The sequence below is a fragment of the Danio aesculapii genome, chromosome 24, assembly GCF_903798145.1.
Source record: "Danio aesculapii chromosome 24, fDanAes4.1, whole genome shotgun sequence".
Classification (NCBI taxonomy): Eukaryota; Metazoa; Chordata; class Actinopteri; order Cypriniformes; family Danionidae; genus Danio; species Danio aesculapii.
Genome location: NC_079458.1, coordinates 349,350 through 362,576, shown reverse-complemented (window position 1 = coordinate 362,576; position 13,227 = coordinate 349,350). Strand labels below are relative to the sequence as shown.

Below are 13,227 nucleotides of genomic sequence, written 5' to 3'. Positions count from 1 at the left end.
ATGACTAGAATACAGGTATTACCTTCTGACGAAGGGAGGTCAGTGATAAAGTCCACTCCTAGGTGTGACCAGGGACGGTTCGGAATCGGCAAGGGATGGAGCTTTCCAGCGGGTAGATGACGTGGGCTCTTGGATTGGGCACAGTCCTTACAGCCCTGAACATATTGCCTCACATCCCTTGCCATGTTTGGCCACCAGAATCGTTGGGATACTAGCGAGAGAGTATTGTTGATCCCTGGATGTCCAGTGCCTAGCGAGGTATGTAAGGAGTGGATCAGATCTACCCGGTGTTCAGGTGGTATGAACTGCCGATGAGGAGGGCATCCCGGCGGAGCAGGGGCTTCCGGAGTGGCAACGACTGGAGGAGCGTTCCAGGTGATCGGACAAATGGAGATGTGTTCGGGAAGAATCTTCGTTGGGAGTTCTTCATGATCGTGATGCTCGTGTAAACGAGAGAGAGCGTCTGCTCTTAGATTCTTGGGTCCTGGACGATAGGAAATGGAGAAATCAAAACGTGAGAAGAAAAGTGACCATCTGGCTTGACGTGGACATAGTCTCTTGGCCTCTTTGATGTATTGGAGGTTTTTGTGATCTGTGATCACCTGGAACGGATGTTTGGCTCCCTCCAACCAGTGACGCCACTCCTCCAAGGCTAGCTTGATTGCTAGAAGCTCCCTGTCTCCTATGCTGTAATTCTGCTCCGCCGGGCTCAACTTCCGAGAGAAATAGGCACAGGGATGCAGTCGGGGCGGTGTATCATGATGTTGAGATAATACTGCCCCGACGCCGGTGGTGGATGCGTCCACTTCCACCACGAAAGGAAGATTTGGGTCAGGATGAGTCAGGAGTGGGGCCCTTGTGAACTCCTTCTTAAGAAGGCGGAAGGCTGCGGCTGCTTCTTTGGTCCACTCCAGTCCTTTGGGTTTACCCTTGAGGAGATTAGTGAGAGGTGATGTAATCCTGCTGTAGTCCTTGATAAACCGTCTATAAAAGTTAGCAAACCCAAGAAACCTCTGGAGCTCCTTAATGGAAGTGGGTTCTGACCAGGATAGAACAGCCTCAATTTTCTTCCCATCCATACGTATACCGGTTGGTCAATGATGTATCCCAAGAAATGAATCGACTTCTGGTGGAATGAGCATTTCTCCGCTTTGAGGTAGAGGTGATGTTCTCTCAATGTGTGTAGGACCTCCGCAACGTGTTGGCGATGTTCGGCCTCACTCCGGGAGTAAATGAGGATGTCATCTATGTACACTATTACACAGTGGTGAAGAAACTCCCGGAGGACTTCATGAATGAAGTTTTGGAATACGGAGGGGGCGTTGACCAGACCGTAAGGCATGACCTCATATTCATAGTGGCCAGTAGGGGTCACGAATGCTGTCTTCCATTGGTCCCCCTCACGTATTCTTATCAGATTATACGCGCTGCGGAGGTCCAATTTAGTGAAGACTTTAGCTTCTCGGAGCTGTTCCAAAGCGGCTGGTACCAGAGGAAGGGGATATCGGTATTTTACTGTACCGTTATTTAGGACCCTGTAGTCGATGCATGGACGCAGCCCTCCGTCCTTCTTGGCCACAAAGAAGAAGCTTGAGGCGGCTGGTGATTTTGAGTGACGTATGTACCCCTGACTCAGAGCCTCCCTTATGTAATCTTCCATTGCCTGATTCTCTGGAAGCGAGAGCGGGTAGATCCTACCTCTTGGCAACTGGGCATCTGGAACTAGGTCGATCGCGCAGTCCCATGGCCGATGCGGCGGTAGCTGGGAAGCTCTCTTGGGGCAGAAGACATCATGAAAGGAGCTGTACTCCTTAGGAATGTGGATAGACTGCTTCTCAGGAGGGCTCTCGACCGATGTTGCAAACAAAGAAATGGGGTTCCGACCTTGAAGAGGGAGATTTGGAAAACAGGCAGGTGTACATCCAGATCCCCATTTCTTTATCTCTCCTGTGCCCCAAGAGATGATGGGATCGTGCTTCACCAGCCACGGGCGCCCTAGAATGATGTCCATATTTGCACCCTCCAGAACCAGAAATTGAATCCTCTCTTGATGTAACAACCCCACTTGAAGAAGGATGTCTTCGCATTGTCGATGGATACGGGTCGAAGATCGAGTGCACTGGGTTATCGGTTGTATCTGGTATATATGCGAGGACGCCTCAGTACGGAGGTGGAGTTGACGACAGAGGGATTGGGAGATGAAGTTCCCTGCTGACCCGGAGTCGATGAGGGCTGTGACAAGGAGAGAAATAGAGGCAGTAGTTATTTGTACGGTGGTAGTAAGTGGTTTACATTGTTCAATATTCGTACTGAATACACTCACTGAAGTCCGAATGGGACGAAGGGGACACTCCATACGGGTGTGTCCACTGACACCGCAGTATAGACACAGACCCCGGGTCAGCCTCCTCTGTCGTTCCGCTGATGTCAGTCTTCCAGACTCTATTATCATGGGTTCTGGTTCTGGAGAGGCTGTTGACTCAGGCGATTGGAGGAGTGCAGACGAGGGGGTGATGGTGTCCTGTTGATAGGAACGGAGACGATCGGAACATCGGAGAGAATGTTGGATGAATCTCTCCAGACCCATTGTATCATCTAATGTGGCCAGTTGGATTCGGAGAGTGGGTTCCAAGCCGAGCCGGTACGTGGTCAACAACGATCTCTCATTCCATCCACTTGCAGCTGCTAGAGTGCGAAACCGGAGAGCATATTCCTGTGTAGATAGAGTACCTTGCTTTAGATGATACAGCTGCTCTCCAGCGGCTACTTCCCCATCAGAACGTCCAAACACCTCTTTGAAATACTCCGTGAAGGTAGTGATGGAATTCATGACCGGCCCGGCTTGGTTCCAGATCGTCTCAGCCCATTTAAGTGCAGGTCCAGAGAGTAGAGATACGATGTAGGCGATCTTCGACTTATCTGTGGGATATAGAGAAGGTTGCATTTCGAATATGAGGGAACATTGTAACAGAAAACCATTGCACTCCCCCGCTCCGCCTGAGTAGGGCGCTGGTCGGGCCATGGGACTGGAAGGAAGGGCCGAAGAAGAAACTGTGGAGGCGGAAGTGCTCGGTGCTGGTGGTGCGTTGGAAAGTGGAGCTGGTGGCTGTAGAATCCGCTTCAACTGGTCCACCAGCTCTTGAAGGTGATCGGGGGTGCTCATGTTGTCGTCGTTATGGGTCCGGGCTTCTGTTATGAAGCGGACAGGAGACAGAGGTAAGGAAACGTTAGGGTGTTTATTAAATGACAACAAGGAGCACATGAAGGATAGCCAGGAGGATCAGGAATGATGTTGGGGTCTTTTCCTCCGTGGCTGGGTAACAGGAATACACGAGGATGGACAGCACACACCAGATACAGCTGACAGAGGATGACACAGACTTGGAAGGACTGGAAGACAGGACGATTCGGGAGGACCAGGAAGACTAGGAGGAATACAAAGAGAACAGGTAAGTAAATCGTTTGTTTTAGCTGAGGATGACTACGCTGAGTGGTCGCTCAGTTGTCCGCTTTCGTCGAGACGAGCCCGGACAATGAGCGACTGGAGTGCTGTGCTTTTATCTGGTGCTCGTGAATGTGATGCAGCTGTGTGCTCATTAGAAGTCAGGTGATGGTGATCTTCGTGAGTGGGGGTCGTGAGAGCCTGACCAATCCATGACAGAATGAATGAATTATCAGTGGCAAATACAATCAAATATTGATTTTAATTTAATCAAATTGTAGTATAATCCTGAAAATTCTGCATGTGTTGATGATATAATTAAACTGTAAAAGTGCAGAACAAATGAACTTAAATTTGACCTCAGTTAAAATTTAAATGAATTAAAATGATTAAATAAATGAATTAGTGACGCTAAAAGAATATTGAGGACATCTACAGCTATTGAAATCTACAGCGACTGAAATATAGAATGATAAAAATGAAATACTATATATTTAGAGATTTTTAAAATTATTGCTATATAATTATCAGTGACAAACACAAACATAAATGTATTTTTATAAAATTTAATTTTATTTAATCTAAATTAAAAACTTTGTAATACAAATAACAATTTGAATTCATTCATTTACCTTTGGCTTAGTCCCTTTATTCATTAGGGGTCGCCACAGCAGAATGAACCGCCAACTATTTCAGCATGTTTTACGCAGCGGATGCCCTTCCAGCTGCAACCCAGTAATGAGAAACACCCATACACACTCATTCACTCACACTCATACACTACAGCCAATTTAGTTGATCGGTTCCCCTATAGCGCATGTGTTTGGACTGTGGGGGAAACCATATATGAAGCTAGTTCAGTTTAAAAAATAAAACATCTGCAAAACTAAAACTCATACATGCACCGCACAATTCACATTCACAAAATACAATTCATAAACTCTAAATACAATTTAAGATACAATACAAGTAAAAATGATCAAATATTTTCTGAAATGAGTTAAATTTGTGCATTTATGATTTGTGATTTGAATTTACAAATTGGATTTCCACATTTATAAATTGCATTAAGAATGTACAAATTACATTTTATAATTGTGACTTGTAAATGTATTATTGTTGAGACTGATCTGGCTCCATGACCGGAGCACCCAGAGGAAACCCACACCAACACGGGAAGAACATGCAAACTCCACACAGAAACACCAACTGACCCAGCCAGGACTCGAACCAGAGACCTTCTTACTGTGATGCCACAGTGCTAACCACTGTGCCACCATGCCACAAAAATATAGAATGATAAAATAAAGTACAATTCATTTAGACATTTTTTTTAAATTATTGCTTTATAATTATCAGTGACAAATACACACAAACATTCATCTGTATTAATCTACCTCATTTAAATAAAACTATAACAGGATCTCAGTGACACTAGTAACATTGCAGTAACTGTGATATAATGCTGAAAATGATGCATGCGCTGTTAAAATGAAACAACACAGCAAAACTGAACAACAACAGAGCTAAAACTTGACCTGAAATAGAACTGAACTGAGTTAAACATGTGTAGTCGACTCTATAAACCGCATGTGATGTAGTATTTGAGGGTGGTAAAGTGTTAGTAGTGTGTCAGTGCGCGAGTGTTAGAGCACAGAAATCAACACGGCTCCGGGATTCTGGAATGTTCTGAGATATTGTGACTTTTGACCCCTCATTCCTGACACAGATAAAGTTTCCACACACACACACATCTGATCTGCTCTGTGATGAAGAAACACACTCAATAAAGCACTCCGCATGCGTATGTGTGTGTTTAGAGAGAGAGTGTGTGTGTGTGTGTGTGTGTGTGTAAGGGAGAAAGAGTGTATGTCTGTGTGTGTCATTTTGCGTGTGTGTGTGTGTGATTTTGTGTGTAAGGGAGAAAGTGTCTGTGTGTGATTTTGTGTGTGTGTGTGTAAGGGAGAGCATGTGTGTGTGTAAGGGAGAGAGAAAGGATGTGTGTATGTGTGAGTGATTGTGTGTAAGGAGAGTGCATGTGTGTGTACAGTGTGTGTGTGTGTAAGGGAATGATGTGTGCGTATGTGTGTGAGAAATCTTCTGTTGAACACAAAAGAAGATATTTTGAAGAATGTTGAGTGGTTTCCAGCATTCTGATCTCCCTATGTGTTTTAACAGAAGGAAGAAACTCATCAGGAGTGAGTAAATGATGACAGATGTTGATGTTTGAGTGAACTGACCTCTTTAATGAGAGTTTGTTCATCTGTAGACATCTCTCTCCTCAGTGTTGGAGTCTGTGATTATTCACTGTCCTGCAGATCCTGATCCTCATGCTGTTTAATTGCTGAGTTCTGGTGAATAGAGCCGATCTGAGCCTCTGCTGTGCTGTAATATTACACTGATACATGATTAATGATCAGGTATTGATGAGGTTTACAGTCAGTGATGAACTCCTGTAGATCCACTGATCATAGCAATAATCAATCAGAGGAGCTCTGATACTGTAGTGATCATCTCTGCGACTACACTGACCTCTGCTGGACACAATACGCATATTCATTCATTTTCTTTCACCTTAGTCCCTTTATTAATTTAGGGTCACCACAGTAGAATGAACCGCCAACTTATCCAGCATATGTTTTACACAGCGCATGCCTTTCCAGCTGCAACCCATCACTGGGAAACATCCATACACACTCACTCACACACACACTGCGTCTATGTAATTCCCCTATATTCCCCTAATCCTGCATGTGTTTGGACTTGAGGGGAAAACCAGAGCACGCCAATGCAGGGAGAAGAGAGAAATGCTGACTGACCCAGCCGGGGCTCGAACCAGTGACCTTCTTGCTGTGAGACGATTGTGCTACCCACTGCGCCATTATATAATATATTATAATGGTGTATGAAATATCATATTATAACATAAGTTTGTATAATATAACAATATAATATGTTTGATTCTACGCTCTGGCAAATCAAAATAAAGGAAATCTGACCTTTCATAAGGGTGACATAAATACAGAAACAACAAAACTCATCAAAGATGGAAAGTTGAAGGCTTATTTTAGATCAACTTGTATTAGGAATTATAAATATGAAGTTATTATTGAGGCAGCGTGGTGGTGCAATGGGTGGCACTGTGGCCTCACAGCAAGAAGGTCTCTGGTTCAAGTCTCGGCTGGGTCAGTGTGTGTTTCTGTGTGGAGTTTGCCTGTTCTCCCTGTGTTGGCGTGGGTTTCCCCCACAGTCCAAACACATGTGCTATAGGGGAATTGATGTGTGTGAATGAGTGTGTATGGGTGTTTCCCAGTACTGGGTTGCAGCTGGAAGGGCATCCGCTGTGTGAAACATATGCTGGAATAGTTGGCGGTTCATTCCACTGTGGCGACCCCTGATTAATAAAGGGACTAAGCAGAAAAGAAAATGAATCAATGAATTTGTTATTAAATTATTGTGTTATTGAAATTATGATCTGGTCATGAAACAGATGTTGCAACAAACAAACTAAATAACACATCATTAATATGCATTACTGTTAAAGTGTATCATTGGTGAATGTGGAAAACAGCAGTTACACTATAGGGTGTGTGTGTGTGTGTATGTGTGTGTGCACAGTACAAACATCCATCCTTTAACAAGTTTGAAAAGATCAAAATAAAAATGAAAGTATTTTAACAGTATAAAATGAAAGTATAAACAGTTGGCAGGGGTAAAACAATAAATAGACAAAAGAATAATAAAAACATTTAATGAACTAAATGAAATTGCCATAATGTGTGTTATTTTAGCTTTTAATGTCATACAGTGTAGAACCATATTGTTTAATCTCTTTATTAAATGTTCACAGATTGGCTTTGTTGTCAGATTAGGTCACCAATAATATCAAAAGCAAATCTACGCCTTGTCTTCAGTAAACACATTACAAAACAAACAAATGAGTAACAGATTCTTTAACTTTACCACAGAGTTTTCTCTGTCCACTTCAAACTGTTCAAATAATAACTATTTTATATTACTGTATTAATTATTATTATTATTACTTTTTAATACATCTCTAATATATATATATATATATATATATATATATATATATATATATATATATATATATATATATATATATATATATATATATATATACTGCATGTATCTTTAACACTATTAATATCACCAATAAATATCATAGTCAGGGGGCCAAAACTGATATTGTAACTTATGTGGACAGCTCAGGGTACAAGTTGACAACCTATCCAGTGTTAATATTTGACCCCTTAATATGTATTCTAGACAGGTTGTCAGCTTAGAAAATTATTTTTGTCCATTTCATGACTATTCTTAAAAGTGGTAAAATCGGATTTTATCTCAAAGTGTTTCCTTTATTTTTCTGAACATCATCTAATAATTTTGAAATGATTTGCAAAACAATTCAACTAATGTACAAACATGAGATTTACAAAAATCAAAAATCAGTATACCAAAGGAGTATTGTACCACAAGGGGCGCTGTTTTTCTTTCTGGAAAGCTTTGGAATAAATTGATCAAGTGACGGTGTTTTCATAGTAGATGTTTTCACAGAATTTCACAGAACAGAATAAGTTATTTATATTCTGTTCATCTACAAACAAGAAAAAAAAAGTCAGATACTACCAAAAAAAATAACAGCAATACCAAATGTTACTAGAAAAAGGTAGGCAAATATCTAAATTTAAGCTTCTGTGCCTTTATAATTACTTATAAGGTAAATGAAGTTTTGTAGGCATGTTTACTGGGGATACATATTCATAATTGATGTACTGAACATTACTCTGTTGTATATTATTGTGTGCTAAAACTTGTGCCGTGTTCCACTGTCTCACACTACAAACTTTAAACTTGGCAGGAATCATGCACCTATATAGGAGTACTAATGGATTAAGGTTTTGAGCTAATATCTTATGTTTACAGCCTGATATTGGTTTTAAAATCTGATTTGTATATGTTGTAGCTCTATTTACTCTTATACTGTAAATGTATATTATTATTCTGAACATTTACACACATCCCATGAATGTAAGCTTTCGTTTGATGCCAACATTATGGATGTGGTTTTTGTAGCTCCAGAGATATTGACATTTACTGTATGTATGTCGTGTTGAGCAAATAAGAAACAAAAAGGCCTAAAATGGCTTCCAAAAAATATTTTTTCAACTTGACAACCTTTCTAGAAATTCACCCATGAGTCCCTTTTAACTAAAAAAAAACTTGGTTGTCATCTTGTGCCACCAAAGTCATAAGGAAAGCACTTCAGAATTGCCCCCCTGACTATCACTAGTGAGTGTGTTTGTGAGCTGAGAATCAGTATAAACAGTGCAGACGCGCAGTGCTCATGCGCATTAGTGCCACTCCTCCTCTGCGCATGCGCTATGCTCAGTGCTGTCAGCCGTTTGGTGGATGGATCCTGAACTCGCGCGGGTAAGAAACAGTCATTAAATCCAGCAAAGCTTCACTTCTGGCCTTTAAAACACTCGACGGAGGAAACGCGAGTGTGTGTCTGTGTGTATGAGTGTGTGTGTTTACGCTGCTCGGCTAATACGTGTGCGTTTGGGGTCGACAGAGATGGAGCAGTGCGTGTGTGTTTGATGTGTGTTGATGGAGAACGTGTGTGTGTGTGTGTGTGTGTGTGTGTGTGTGTGTGTGTGTGTGTGTGTGTGTGTGTGTGTGTGTGTGTGTGTGTGTGTGTGTGTGTGTGTGTGTGTGTGTGTTTCCCGTCAGCTGATGACGCGCGCGACACTTTTATAGCCAAACTCTGCTGTTTTCTGCTCCACTTTCGTGTGTGTGTGTGTGTGTGTATCTGTGTGTTTTTGTACGAATATGTGTGTTTGTTTTTGTGTGTGTTTGTTTTTGTATGTGTGTGTTTGTATATATATGTGTGTGTGTTTGTGAAGTCGCCATTTTCCTCCGCTCATCATGGATGTTGTTTGTTTGTTTGTTTGTTTGTTTGTTTACTCGCTCGTCAGTCTGTTATAAACACTGTAAACTGATTCTGAATCATTCTTCGACTGTCGACTCTTCATAAGTGAATCTCTCTGCTCTTCTGCACCTGCTGGAGTCTCTTCTGCTTCATAACAAACACCCAAACAGCAGCAGTGGAAATCAGCTTTATTCTGGCTTTTCCTTGCCTGTCATCGGCTGTTTCTGGGTGAAAAGTAGTGCCTTCATCAATATTACACATGGTTTTCCCGAAGACAGATGCTAAAATGTTGTTTAGTCTAGTTTAACAGTAGTTTCCAAATCTCCTGTCCTTCATATTTACCTTTATCTATCAACACAGATCAGGAAAACCCAAATTTTGGTGATTAACACTGTTATTAACCAAACAGACCCTAATTCCATAGATGAGCTAAACAATATCTGTTGAGCGTTTTCTCCCCATTCAGATCCATTGTAAGGACAGGTTTATTGTAACTTGACAACAAACCAAATTTTAGAAAATCTATTTATGTTTATGATAGATTAAACACCGTCTGCTGTCAAAAGACTGTAATATTGGTGACTTTAGCTGTGCAATCAGGACTCATTGTTTTGGTAGAAGTTGGTGTTAACCCTTGTGTGTTGTTGCGGATGTTTTCATCCGCTCTAGGCTGATTTTGAGTCTTAACTTGGCCATAACCTGTTCTGTGTTTATGATTTTTGGTGACAAATGCTTTGAAATTAGTAAAGAACTCAATGATCACTCTGGACAAATAAATACCCTTGTGTTATGTTCGAGATGAAAACATCCACTGAATTAAACTGCTGTAAAAATGCATCAGATTATATATATATATATATATATATATTTGCATAAATATGTTTATCATCTCGGTCCTGATCAAAACTACTCAGAAAATTGCAGGATTTTAACTCTTTAATTGCCAAATTAATAAATGATGTCCCTGATTTGATGAAAAAACACACACAGTTATGTATTTTTAATATAAAAGTAACTGTGGACTGGATTTTTTAATCTTTTATTAAAGTCTTAGACATGTAAAACAGTGTTGTTTATGAGCCATATCACCCTGCAGCCCCAGAGCGGTTACTCACTGAAGCCAAGCAGGGCTGAGCCTGGTCAGTGTCTGTATGGGAGACCACAAGGGAACACTAGGTTGTTGTTGGTTGTGGTGTTAATAAGGCCAGCAGGGGGCGCTCAACCTGCTGTTTGTGTGAGTCGTAACACCCCAATATAGTGTAGGAGACCATATACTGTCAGTGAGCGCCGTCTTTCAGATGAGATGTTAAACCGAGCTCCTGACTCTCTGTGGTCATTAGTAATCCCATGGCGCTTCTGGTAAAGAGTATGGGTGTAACCCTGGTGTCCTGACCAAATTCCCTCCATCAGCCCTTACCCATCATCCCCTCTCAATCATCCCCATCTACCCAATTGGCTCTATCACTGTCTCTCCACTCCACCTATAGCTGGTGTGTGGTGAAGCACTGGTGCTGTTGTCCTGTGGCTGCCGGAGCATCATCCAAGAGAGAGACCCCCGTCATGATTGTGAAGTGCTTTGGGTGTATGGCCACACATGATATATGGGCTATATAAATGCACACACTACATCACATTGATGCATTGTTTTTGGTTCATTTGTATTTTTTTTCTCCCTAATTTAATGTTCGTGCTGTTTTTGCCCAATTGACCTCCATTATAATTACAGTTTTTTTTAATTACAAAGCCATGACAGCATTTAATCCTGCATTCATGGTGGTTTCCCTGTTGTCATTTTTACTGTTGATCATCAGTTGGCACCATTACCATCACCATTAGCTCAGTTTCTGGCTTTTATATGAAGTATAACAGTAAATTAAAGTGTGTGAGTGACCTCTGCGCACTTATCATTAAATGTGCTTATAATGGAAGTCAATGGGAGACACCAACAGTAAACTAGAGAGAAGAAATGAAAATCTAACAAAGCATCAAAGCCAATGTTGTTACTAATCATTCACATGTCCAAGACTGTGATGAAAGGTTAAAAAAATCCAGTCCACAGTTACTTTTTATATTGAAAATGTCATTTTGTGTGTGTTTTTTTAACCAAATCAGTGACATCATATGTGAACTTGACAATTAAAGAGTTAAAGTCCTGTATTTTTAAAAACATTGAGTAGTTTTGATCAGGACTGAGGTTGATTTAACAGATTTATGTGAACAATTGTTTACAGCAGTTAAATTGAGTGGATGTTTTCATCCCAAACATAACAAAAGGGTAAATTTGTACTGTGCACAGGGGTGTAGCAACCAGGGGGGACGTGGGGGATACGTCCCCCTGACATTTAGGGACAGATCATTTAGAAACCGGTGATTAATAATTATATGAACATATGATCTCATACAGCTGCCCCCCCACTTTTAAAATGTCCGCTACACCCCTGACTGCACAAGGGATAATGACAAGTAAAAACTGACAGAACTTTGGTTGTTGTTGAGATACATTATTAAGCCACTTTTCCTTCTAATGGTCTTCAATGGGGGAGAAAACTCTTAGCGTGATATCGCTCATATTGTCACGCAATTATAAAAAAGAATAGTTTTCTTAATCAACCCATGTCTGTTTTTGATCTGCTCATTTTTGCTTGTATGATGTGTATTTACTGTAGTTTTGTAATGATTATTGTATTGATATCTTCATTTCCTCTGCTTTGACTCTTGGGCTGAATTGTTGTCCTTCTGTTTCATGTTGTTGTTGTTTCTATATAAATGAGTATATTCAGTAATTATCTGCACACAGTAATATTGATGATGTTTTGAGCTGTCAGAATGTGTGTGTCGTTGATCATCACTGAAATAGATTTTGAGGTAAAAGTTTAGAATTGTGAACACTATAGATGAGCATTATCATGGATATTCTCTGTGGTTACAATTATTCATGTGACCATATATAAACTAATGCACACCTGAGGTGATGATGTTGTGTAGTGCAGTGTCCATTCCTTTAATAATTACAGCGGATTCTACAGCTGTAAATCCCCTGTTGAGATGTTGTATCTGAGAGTGTGTTAGTCTGTCCTCCTCAAGCGTCTAGCACTAGTGTCCTCCACATCTCCTCCTGTTGTGTGTGTATATTAGTCAGGTGTGTGTCCTCCTCAAGCGTTTAGCACTAGTGTCCTCCACATCTCCTCCTGTTGTGTGTGTGTATATTACTCAGGTGTGTGTCCTCCTCAAGCATCTAGCACTAGTGTCCTCCACATCTCCTCCTGTTGTGTGTGTGTATATTACCCAGGTGTGTGTCCTCCTCAAGCATCTAGCACTAGTGTCCTCCACATCTCCTCCTCCTCCTCCTTCTGATGTGATTTCTGACTGTTGTAGCTGTGAAATAACTCTAATCATTCAGCAGAGGGATATGGAGCTGTGCACTCAAAACCTGCCGGAACTACTTTAGCTGTGCCTTTATCTGAAAATAACCAAACACCTGAGAGTGGCCATCAGCCAATAAGAATCAAGCATTCAGCAGACCTGCAGTATAAACAGTAATACACCACACTATAGTCATTCCCAACCAAAACTACACTTGAGATAAAGCAGAAGTCACTTTGTTCCACATAAAGAAGCTAAAATTAATATGTAAACAGAAAAATATGAGAATTGGAGATAATAAATAACACAGGTACTATAAATAACTAACCATAAATATAAATTTATGTAATTAATAATTTTATCTAGCTCCAATGCACTTAAAACCTGCCGGAACTACTTTAGATGTGTGTTTATGTGGAAATAACAGCACACCTCAGAATGCTCATCAGCCAATAAGAATCAAGCATTC

At 40.9% G+C, this 13,227-nt stretch overlaps 1 protein-coding gene across 2 annotated transcripts in view; it reads left to right on the top strand.

The window, feature by feature from the left end:
- Nucleotides 1–8,828: 8,828 nt before the first annotated feature.
- The window catches only part of LOC130218204 (lethal(3)malignant brain tumor-like protein 4), a 64,580-nt gene continuing 60,181 nt past the window's right edge, over nucleotides 8,829–13,227 (top strand). For both annotated transcript variants that reach the window (XM_056450333.1, XM_056450332.1), the window contains exon 1: nucleotides 8,829–8,896. The gene's annotated coding sequence lies outside the window, so the exon portion shown is untranslated. The remainder of the gene's footprint in view (nucleotides 8,897–13,227) is intronic.